Raw genomic sequence first — 12,012 nt, forward strand, 5'->3', positions numbered from 1 at the left:
GAGTGGGATTGGAAAGTGCAACTGTACGTGTTACAGAACCATTGTGAGTAATCATACTTGTATGTAAAATTTATATATTAACATCCTTTTATTATATATTGTATTTAAAAAAGTGACTGATTTTTGTGGCAGCCGTTGTTGCATTGCACCCCGTCCAGTTAAGTGTCTGTCACTTTAAACCTCTGAATTTAAAGGGATTCTGGGTTAGACATTCTATCTGGTGTTATCACAACTACCTATAAGTATAAATGGACCCTGGATATTAGTTATATTAAACCGTGAAAATAAATATTAGACATTGAATCCATCAGAGTGCTGCTATGAAATGCAGGGAAATAAAGCCTACCTATGCCAATAACAGTATTTGACCCGAAATGCTAAATTCAAAGTATGTTTGTACAAGAAATTACCAGCGCCTACTCGTATCTCCTCCATTTCCATGATGTGTTGCTGTCTGTGTATGGATAGTGCTTGGCTAATATGCAGATCTAGTTCTATGCAGTGCATAGGTATCAAATTCAATCATATTAATTACATTTTACTACCAATACTGTAATCATCTCCACTCAATTGCATTAATAAAATATTAACCACCTGTTATGTAACGGACAGTGATTAACCCTGAATGCTTTTATAACAGGGTACAGCTACAAGTGTAAGGATAGTGAGCTGTGGAGTCGGTAAGCCAAACCTCTGACTCCTCAATTTCCATGACTCCGACTCCACCAAAATGGTCTCCGACTCCACAACTCCAACTCCACAGCCCTCCGACTCCTCAATTTCCATGACTCCAACTCCACAGCCCTGATAGTGAGATTAGTCATAGGTAGGGTAAACAGGTACCTACTAAGGCATTTTGGCACTGATACTAGGTCATTTCTATAAACGTGGCCAAATTTGGGGTTTAATCTAAATCCACACTTTTCTAAATGCAGCTGTTTAGGTGTAGTTCGTGTATGACCCAAAGATCCACTTACCATATATTGCATGAGGGACCTGCCCCCCACATGGATCACTGGGCCATTGCCCATGCGCACTGGAACATTGGCTATAATGGGTCAGAAAATTACAGGCCACACTACCAAGTTTGTATGCTGGAGCATGTAGAGGGAAATTAATTATTCTTGCTATTGGCACATTAATTTAATAATGATTTAAGCCCCAGTATTATCATAAGGTGCAGATTGTAAATGCGCCCATACACCTTAGTTAGTTGTCATGGGTGCTCATTAGCTGTCTCTCCCTACCCCTCCATAAACATGAACTGCACCTTGAGTAAATTCAGACCTATGTACCAATATGTAATAATACGACACAGAGACGGCAAAAGAAACACCTAAAATGTACGAACAAGTGCACCTATCAATGTCCTAACCCTGGATAAACTAAGAGGAAAGCACACTGAGAAGAGACATGAATGTAACAATATCAGCAGTATCACGCCCAAACCATTTTTTGGCAACAAATGTAACCAAAGCAAGTGCAAGAAAAATGGTACAAATAGTACATTATTCTGTCACTAAAGAACTATATAAAAATGTTCATAAAATAGAACACAAAAAGGTTCCATGTTGGCATTAGAGTCCCATGCATATCACTGGGCCGCCAGCTGATCAGGGGTAATGTTGTAGTACATTGTCTTTCCATGTGTAATGTGAAATGCTCCTTTATATTTTTTTTTTTAAAGGGACTATTTCACTAGGAGTTTTGCTACCTCACCAGAGAACGGCATGATGTAGAGACAGAGACCCTGATTTTCCAGCGATGTGTCGCTTACTGGGCTGCTTGCTGCAGTTTTACAAATCCCTGTATTCTCTACTGCAGATCTATCAGTTCTGATTGGCAGCCTTATGGCTATGTATACAGAAAGCTACCAATCGGAGGTAGCGGTTAGGTTAGACTACATAGCAGCTGCTGTTTTAAAAAGTTTATCAAAACTAAAGCAAGCAGCCCAGAAAATGACACATCACTGGAACCGGTGGTTCTCTGCCCTTACATTATACTGTTTTCATGTTAGGTGACAAAAACCTGGAGAGATGTTCCTGGAGAGTTGAATTGAGGGGCAGTCAATCCTTCGTGTCATTTCTGGAGTTTACATAGTGGGCATTTGTAACGTGAGCTTGCACTCAATCTTGGCCACTTCTGGAGTTACTTTTTTGTAGTCGATACCTCATTCTAAGTGACTTCAGAGGCGATAGCAGGCGTCTTTTGAGAATGCACAGGGTTTCTGCATGTCTTCGCTTTTTGTGTGTTGAAATAGCGTTGGAAACACTGCACTTTAATATAGAGAAGCTAAAGTGTCTGCTGTACTTTAGAGACTCGGACTCTTAGGGGTTAAGGAGCATTGTACAATACGTAGGATAGAAACCACATTTAGGCCCAGACATTATCTAATTTCCCCCTCCTCCTTCCCAGCCGGCACCACCGAAAATATTTTTGCCAAGAAGATATTTTGAAGATGGTGAAACCTGATGAACAGAAATACTTGAGTGACGCGAGCAGTTCTGATAATATCCTGACGCTGCATATTGACCGCTTTAGCTCTTATGCCTTTGATAGGCGACTGATGTCACATTCACACCCAGACAGGACGCTAGGCTTACACTGCTCTGTGGAGTTATCGGAGCTCCCGGACACGGGCGTCTGCATTGCTTCACTGTCAGCCAGGCACAACAAGCAGCAACCGACTGGGGAAAAAATACATGTGCTGTCGTAATGCAGAAAATGCTCATAAAATAAGTTTTTAACTTTATGGTGCCAGGTTTATGCAGAAACAACTCACAATGTCCCCATCCTGGGCTTTAAGGGGTTGTACGTCTTTAAGACCTGCAATAGAATAACAAGCTGAGGGATCCTGCACAGGTCGCCCCAGTGGTCGGCGTCAGCTATATAACGTATTTTTCGGACTATAAGACGCAACCAGGTTTTAGAGGTGGAAAATAGGGAAAAAAATATTTGAAGCAAAAAAAGTGGTAAAACATTTAATAACATAACATGCTCTTATATGTGGTGTTATTATATATAATAGTATGTTATTATGTTGGAAGCTACGGGTAGAAGATGGTGCTGTGGGACCAGTGTGGTGTCTGTAAAGTACTATATGAAGACGCTGGAAGGTGAGTATAAGAGTGGGGGCACAGGGCTTATATTTAAAGCACCACTCCAGCTCTGGAGTGCTGCTTTAAGAACCCATGGGAGAACTATAACTCCCAGCATGTCCTGCAGATCCTATGGAATGCTGGGAGTTCTAGTTCACCACGGGAGTGGCAGAGTGCTTTTTTGTGTGTTGTAATTACTAAACTTTTAATTCTTACTTGTACAGGCTGTGCTCACATCAGTGCAGGTCCTGCAGCCAGCCACGCTGGAAAACCGAAAGTATCTCTCTACAGCTGACAGGAACTGTGGTGAGGTAATGAAGGGCTAGAGCATCACATGACCGCACAGAGCCCTCCCTCTTATTACCTCACCACAGGTCCTGTAAGGGTGTGTGCACAAGTTGCGGATTCTGCTGCAGATCCGCAGCGGATTTGTCCCTGCGGATCCGCAGCAGTTTCTTCTGCGTTGTACAGTACCATTATAATCTATGGAAATTCAAAAACGCTGTGCACATGCTGCAGATTTTTCCACGCAGATTTGCTGCAGATTTTTCCGCGCGGATTTGCTGCAGTTTTAAATCCGCAGCATGTCACTTTGTGCGGAATCCGCAGCAGTTTGACACCTGCTCCATTACCAGGTGTCAAAACGCAGGGGAAAACCGCAGGCTAATCCGCAGGTAAAACGCAGGTCTTTTGACCTGCAGATTTACGTGCAGATTTAGCCAAATCTGCGCAGAAAAATCCGCAACGTGTGCACACAGCCTAATAAGAGGAAGCTGCATTGTTTCTAGTGCAGTGTCTGCTTGTGGTGACATAAGGAAGAGGGAGGGCTCTGTGTGGTCATTTGATGCTCCAGCCCGCCCTCTTTATTACCTCATCACAGGTCCTATAATGATGGGAGCACTCGGCATCAGCCCGCGCTGTGCTGTCAGGTATGCAACTGCGGCGATCTCTCCTGTTGCACCCTGCTCCTGCCGCCTCCTTCTCTACCGGACACACGATCTCCCCAGCTGCTGCTGGAATCCGGCGCTGGGGAAACCATGTGGGTCCGCTGTTTAAGTGAAGGAATATTCATTTGCTGCTCCTCGCTCACTGCTCGGCGCTGACAGGTGGGTGGGGAAGCGGCTAATGAATATTCCTTCACTTTAAGCATCGGGACCATGTGGTTTCCCCAGTGCCAGATTCCTGCAGTAGTGATGTTTTCCTGCCTCCTGCGAGTGCGATCCCACTCCGCTGCTGTCCCCTCCCCACATGTTACATTCGGACCATGAGACGCACCCCACACTTTCCTCCCAAATGTGGAGGGGAAAAAGAGCGTCTTATGGTCCAAAAAAAATGGTAAGTGATGTGTGCGCCGCTCGGATGCCAATGAAGCCATAAATATCATGGCACCGAGTCATCAAAACTTTTACACCCAAAAAGTGGCGTAAAAACTTTGAAAAGTTGCACAATCTTGGCACAACTCAGTTGTGCCAAAATGTAGTAACTTTTGGTGGTTTCACACTAATTTCTCCCAGCTCTGCTAAAATTGGTATAGCTGGTGTGTGACAGGTGGGAAGCCATAGATCGTCTAATTCTTAACCAGCTGTGGTGTTCCCAACTCCAGAGATCTCATTCCAGTTCCTGACCGATGTGAGATTTCTGGTGAGGCGCACGCCAGTCGTCAGACGCTCACCTCTTCATGAATCGGGAGTGCCTGATCACTGGTCTTGATGAACTGGGGCCTATATCTCTAACTCTCAATGATAGTGGCCTAGTTTTACACTACAAAGTCTTATCCTAAAAAAAAATGATGGCTTGTAGCATCATATTTTTAAAGGGTATTTGCACATGAAGTTTTTAAAAAGCTGGCGGACTATTTAGGCATCTTGGGTATAGATTAATTGTTGTATACAATAGTGAGTGGCTTTCAAGTGGAAACTGCCTGAAGAATGGTCAGGGCACGTATTTTAATCTTTTTGCAGCTTTTGATGCCTGAAGTGGTTAAAAAAAAAAAAAGACCAAATATATTGACCATTTAGTGCGTATGCATGAAAAAGACGTCATGTGCACTTAATAGTGCTGAGCGAACGTGCTGGGATAAGGTGTTATCAGAGCATGCTCAGCGAGTGTCAACATACTTGAAACATATGTTCGAGTCCTTGCGTCTGCATGTGTCCTGGCTGTTCGACAGCCGCAACACATGCAGGAATTGCCCAACAAACAACCCATGCACGTGTTGCAGCTGTCGAAACAGCCGTGAGATGTGCAGCCGTGGGGACTGGATATGTTTTGAGCACGCCGTAGACAATCTGTTAGCGCACAAGCATGCTCCAGCATGCTCCAATAACACCTTATCCGAGCATGTATGTTCCCTCATCACTAGCACATACCCTTAAGAGGTTTTTATGGACTCAGAATACCCCTGTCCTCCAACTGCAATTGTACATAGTCGACAGCGCTGCAGCCAATAACTGCGATCAGCAGCTCGGCCTGTGTTGACGGCACATGCGACTCGGCTCACGACGTCAGTGCTGTACGCAATAACTGACCCCACGAGCAGCAACAGAGACTCTGCACTGGACCTGGGGAGGGTGACTAAAGGACATTATTATTATTATTATTTATTTAATAACTGCAGCTTGGGGCAGGGGTTTTCCCAAATCGGAAAACCCATTTCATTCTGTTTTTACACATCCATGCTCATATTGTGGTACCCCGGCTAGGCTTCCGGATCTCCTGATCTGAGCTAAATGCCTCAAATATTCTTATGAGAAAATGTGAACCTGGCCTAAGGTCTCATTGAGAGATCCATTTTTCATGTACAGCACATGTTCTCTATTGATTAAAATGGGTCTGCGTGCTATGCGATAAATACGTCTGCAATGCCTACATCCGTGAGACTGTACTTGGATCAGAAAACCCGGCTCGACTGCAGTGTCCCTGAGCGAAATGCTTCATAAATACTTGGGGCTACACGGAGACTTTGGCTGCGATAGCATTCGTAAGCCTGAAGTTGGCTTGGTGCCGATGCTACATTGCACGCTATACAAGTGAGTGGGGTCTCATTGCGCCACTTACCCAATCACAGCAAACAAGTTGAAAAAAAAAATCACGCTGTATAGGATTTTTGTTACTTGCACGTCACGGTTGGGTAGGTTTTGCAATGCGACCCCTTTCCCTTGTATAGTGTTGCGATGCAGCACTGACCCTGAGTGAACTCTGGTTGCATGACGGTTGCCATAGGAAAAGTCGCTGTGTAGCCTCAGGCGCACAACCGTAGATTCTCTCATCTGAGAGAATGGAGTGTTATTAGCATAACTGACCAAAATCAAATTCTGATCAGAGTTTGATCCTAGTGTCAGCATTGTGTGATCAGATTCCCTCGGATGAGAAAATCAGCGCACACTGTGAGAAGATGGAGAACATCATTTCTCCTTCTTCTCCATTGTGTCAGCCCATGGAAATCAGACTTGGCTCAGATGTCATCCCAGTGCAGCCTGATGATTTCAACCAACCCATAACCTTGAATGGGTGAGTGCGACTCTAATTTCAGAATGAAACTGCAGTATGCACAGACAGATAGTGGGGAAAAAAACTGGTCATCAGCACTGCCCCATTGAATGACATTGGTCTGAGTGGTATCCGTGTGACCCTTTCCTAATTCGGACAACTGTTTTCATCTCTAATGTGACCCAAACTGACCGATTTCAATCAGGGTACTGGATCAGACTCGTTATTATCGATGGGGAAAGACCTTTCTAGAATAAAGAGTCAAACGGGGATAAGCTGGAGGAGAATTGTGTAATGAACACTTCTCCCAAGCCCAGCACATACCACTGGCCACAAGCCAGTTGAAAACTGTTTTTTCTAAAACACGTCATTGCTTTACAGTAAAAGATAGTTCATTAGGATCGTGGGACCTGTCACCGAGTCGTGGTGCCCGGAGTGAGGGTCTGTCTACGCTCTGTACATACCGCATGCATGGAATCATTGTGATTAAAGGGTTTGTCCGCTTTCACCATTCGTTCATAGGCTCGGCTACGTCAGACCAGGGCAGACAGCGGCAGACACAGCACTGGACGGGTAAGCTCAGTTTTTGAGTTTTTTACACATTACTGAGACTATGGGCAAACTTTTGGTGAAAACGGACCCCGGAAAAAGGCATGGCTGTTCACACAAGAATACTTGATAAAGTTTTAGTCTATTACTTGACCTTAATTTCTGAGCGACAGACAACGTATATAACTTATGATCCAATAAATGACCTTTATTTGTGAAACCAGAATGCCCCTTTATATTTTTCCCTTAACCCCTTAATGACAGCCAATACGTCTTTTTACTGACTTGAGATATAAGAGAATCTCATCCCCATACAGGTAGCAATCCAGCAGCTGTCAACTGCACACTATAGCTGACAACTTGCTGTATCACAAGCGATCAGTGTTGGCACCGTCCATATCCGTTTAACCCCTTTGTTGCTGATGTCAAAAGTGACTACATCAGAAAAATGGTTAAAAGATTGTGGGCGCTTCTGCTTTAATCTAATTAACACACCGAAATTATGATTGTGTGGTCCTGATGTTTGCCATAGCAGTTCATGGCCAAATAGCGGCCTTAGAGTTACCTGGATATAGCGGTCGGTTCAGAAGTTAGCGACATTTAGGTGGTAAATGAACATTTTTTTATTCCTGCTATACCACTTTGCATTAGTTCCTGAAAATCAACTGAAGGGTTAATAAATTACCTGACAGAAGTTTTCAATATGTCAGGGGGTGCTGTCTTTAAAATGGTATCACGTTTGGAGGTTTTCCAATATAAAGGACCCTCAAAGTCACTTCAAACCTGGATAGGTCCCTCAAAAAATAAATTTTGCAAATTTCCTTGAAAAAATGAAAAATTACTCTACATTTTTAAACCTCCTAAAAGGCTAACAAAATAAATTAGCGTTTTAAAAATGGTGCTGATGTAAAGCAGACATGTGGGAAATGTTATTTATTAATGGTTTTTCTGTGGCATGACTATCTGGATTAAACAGATAATCATTCAAAGGTTGAAAATTGAATTTTTTTTTTACATTTTTGTCAAGTTTCTGATTATTTTTTTTTTTTTATAAATAAACACAAAACATATCAACCTAAATTTACCACTAACATAAATTATAATGTGCCACGAAAAGACAATCTCAAAATCACTGGGATATCTCAAAGCGTCCCAGAGTTATCACCACATAAAGTGATATTGGTCAGAATTTAAAAAATTGGCGCAGTCACTAAGGGGTTAAAGAGCACAAGTCTTCCTTTTTATTGTATAAAGGGGGTTTTACACATAGCGATATCGCTAAAACGTCACCGTTTTTGTGACGTTATAGCGATATTGCTAGCGTTATCGCTATGTGTGATACTTGCCTCCGACCGGCTCCCCCGCTGTCCATCGCTGATCGGGCGGCTCCATTTCTTGTCGTCAGCTTCCTGCTGGGCTTCCTGCTGTGTGAGACGAGCGATGCGTGGAGGCGGGCGGGAGGACGTCAGGATCGCTGTGTGTGAAAGGTGAGTATCGTGTGCTGCGTCATCGCTGTGAGATCTTTCTGTATGAAAGCTCACTAGCGATCATTTAGCGATGCACCAGCGATCCTGACCGGGTCGGATCGCCGGTCGGATCGCTGGTGCTGCATCGCTAAATGTAAAAGGGCCTTAAGGTTTGTACTAGTACTGTACTAATCTCTGGATACATCTGATAGCCTAAAGAAAAGATTTCTGTTTACTAATCGTATGAACAGAGGTTTGTTCAGAGGGATCAAATAATCAGTTAAATCTTTGTTTTTGCCTGCACCCAGACGCATTCTGGGAATGTTCACAGCAGAGATTAGCAGACACATTATTTTTTAATGCTATTAACTGTGAATTAACCATTACCGGAGGAGCTCCGTCACTATGCTGCCTAGGATTGAGATAACTCTGGTTCTTTTATAGGATGTTTTTAGTTAACTTGAATCATGCTTTTTACATCTTGGTTTGGTTACTGTATATTGTTCTTGTGTACGGTCATTACTTTTCATTCCTTGGCTGCATGTTTGGGATCATTGTCTTGCTGGAACATCCACCCTCGTTCCATCTTTGTCATCCTGGTAGTTGGCAGTGGATTTTTACCAAGAATATCTTGGTACATTTGTCCATTCATCCTTCCTTTAACTACATGAAGTTTGCCAGTGCTTTATGCTGAAAAACAGCCCCACAACATGATGTTCCTACCTCCAAACTTCACTGTTGCTATGGTGTTTTAGGGGTGTGATATGCCATGCCTTTTAGCCTCCATACATGGTGTGTATTATGGCATCCAAAATATTCAATTTTGGTCTCATCTGACCAGACTATATTCTCCCAGTATTTCACAGGCTTGTCCAAATGTTGTTGATCAAACTTTAAACACGCTTGAACATGCTTTTTTGTTCAGAAATGGAGTCTTGCATGATGAGCGTGCATACAGGACATGGTGGTCGAGTGCATTATTTATAGTTTTCTTTGAAACTATGGTACCTGCTGATTCTAGGTCTTTCTGTAGCTCTCCATAGGTGGTCCTTGGCTCTTGGACAAATCTTCAGAAAATTATTTTCACTCTTTTGTCTTGCGGGAAGCACCTGGTCGTGGCCGGTTTATGATGAAATTATCTTTCCACTTCTGGATTATGGTCCCAACAGTGCTCACTGAAACTTTCAGCAGTTGAGAAATTCTTCAGTTACCAATGCCAAAAGTATATTTTGCAACAATAAGGTTACAAAGGTCTTGAGACGGCTCACTGGTTTTACCCATCATGAGATTTTTCTTATGTGACACCCTGGAAATAAGGCCTGGATCACACTTCCGTTTTTTAAAATCCGCCTAAATCTGTCGTTTTCCGTTAAACGGATCCACCATTTTTTTGAGGATCCGTTTTTTGTCCCATAGGCTTCCATTAGCGGCTACCGCGGATCCGTAAAAAAAAACGGATCCGTTTGTGGCAAAACGGAAACGGATCCGTTTTTTTTCACACTTTGACGGATGCATGCGGATGCCAAAAAACGGATGTGTGAAACAGGGCTAAGACACGCTTTTATAGGTCATCAGTTGAACCAGCTGATATTTGTCAATAAGTGGCAGGATTTCTTTCTAATTTACATGGCTTTTTGCCCCTTTTTCTTCATGTGTTAAGGAGAACCTGTCATCAAGATTTAACCTGTTAAAGTAAAGATGCTATACTGGTTTAATGGATGCCTGTAGTGGAGAAAATCTGTAGCCTGTTTATTGTTTTGGGACTTTGGGTAGTGTCTTCGGCTCTACCGTGGCCCCTCTGCATTTATATGAGCCTTCTTTTTATGTTTTGTGCTAGCTCCGCCCTTGAGCTTGCACACACTCATGTCCTAGCGCTCTTCAGCAAAACATGCTTAGATTAACCTCCAGTGGACTCCAGCAAAAAATGGCGCTAGGGACGGCACATGCTCAGATTAACCTTTATAGTCTCCAATAAACTGGTGGCATATATTCAAAGATTGAGATCTTGGCACATCATTGACCCAAGATCCCAATCTACGCATGCGCAGCCACCTGCGCAATTTTGCTGGAGACTGGTGGAGGTTAATCTGAGCATGTGCCACCTCTGGCGCCATTTTTCCGGGGAACACTGGGATACGCATGTGTGCAAGCCAGTGAAAGCGCAAAATTTAAAAACGGAGACTCCAACAAATGCGGAGGAGCCTGGCAGAGCCGAAGACCCGACCCACAGTGCCGCCCAGATGCATGAAGAGGCTATTGCACCAAAACTTCTAAGGTGCGTTAAACAAGAACCGGGCTACTGTGTTTTTTTTTTTTGGTTTTTTTTTTTTTGTTTTTTTTTTGGTTTTTCTTTTTTTGTAGTACTGGTATCCATTAAATCAGTATATCCAGGGCTATTATGGCCATTCCTTTTCCCTTTAAAAGGTTGAATTGTGATGACAAGTTCTCTTTAAATATTTTTCCCCGTGTTAGTTGTTAGTATTACACATAAATTAAAGGGAAGATGCCATCCAAAAAAATTTTTTTCAGCAATTGAAAAAATGTAAAGAATTAATGTTTACATTTTCTTAAAAAATATTATCATTTGTTTTTAATTTTGCAAAATATGAAAAATAATTTTAAAAAGTTTGGCATTTCCACTTGTTAACACTAGGGGGAGCAGCTACTGAAATCTGGCACAAAAACCTATGACATCTAGGAACACAGTGAGCCGCCATTTTGATGGGGCCTGCAAAGTTACTGACTGTCTTTGCATGTAAAGTCTGGATCAGAACAGGCCATCAATCAGCAGAAATGTGTCCTGGATTTCTGTGGAGCAGACAAGCAGACGGTCCATCCATGTGTATAAAACACAGCGCTCTATGTACAATCCCTGGCACCGAACAGGGTGCCCTCCCCCCATAGACCCCCACACTGCTCTCCTGAAATACTCTGTGCTGCTGTCACCCTGCTCCTTCCACCATATATCAGGCCCCTGTCGCCTCGCTTTCACACATCGCCGGGACAGGATCTGAGGAGAGGAATGGGGTCTTCGGTCACTGAGGATGGCAGGCAGCAAGGATTCTGGGAGCAGGGTGACAGCAGCACAGAGTATTTCAGGAGAGCAGTGCGCTGGTCTATGGGGGAGGAGCAGGGTGACAGCAGCACAGAGTATTTCAGGAGAGCAGTGCACTGGTCAATGGGGGGCACAGAGGGAGATATATGGGGGAGGAGCAGGGTGACAGCAGCACAGAAATCAAGGAAACATTTCTGCTGATTGATGGCCTGTTCTGATCCAGACTTTGCATGCAAAGACCACATTCCCCTCCTCAGATCCTGTCCTGGCGATGTGTGAAAGCGAGGCGACAGGCGCAGTCCGGGGTGACGCTGGGAAGCAGGCTGGGGGGAAATGGAGCCATATAGTAACGATA

At 43.5% G+C, this 12,012-nt stretch overlaps 2 protein-coding genes across 3 annotated transcripts in view; one reads left to right on the top strand and one right to left on the bottom strand.

Annotated features, from left to right (window-relative positions):
* The window catches only part of RSPH14 (radial spoke head 14 homolog), a 301,306-nt gene that overhangs the window by 76,135 nt on the left and 213,159 nt on the right, over positions 1-12,012 (bottom strand). The window lies entirely within an intron of this gene.
* Positions 1-12,012, top strand: part of GNAZ (G protein subunit alpha z) — a 191,455-nt gene that overhangs the window by 16,156 nt on the left and 163,287 nt on the right. Inside the window, exon 2 of one of the 2 annotated variants that reach the window (XM_073582820.1) lies at positions 7,110-7,160. The exons of the other annotated variant lie outside the window; for it this stretch is intronic. The gene's annotated coding sequence lies outside the window, so the exon portion shown is untranslated. The remainder of the gene's footprint in view (positions 1-7,109; positions 7,161-12,012) is intronic. 2 annotated transcript variants of the gene reach the window in all.

Source organism: Dendrobates tinctorius, unplaced genomic scaffold, assembly GCF_039654945.1.
Source record: "Dendrobates tinctorius isolate UK_male_01 unplaced genomic scaffold, ASM3965494v1 ptg000073l, whole genome shotgun sequence".
Lineage (NCBI taxonomy): Eukaryota > Metazoa > Chordata > Amphibia > Anura > Dendrobatidae > Dendrobates > Dendrobates tinctorius.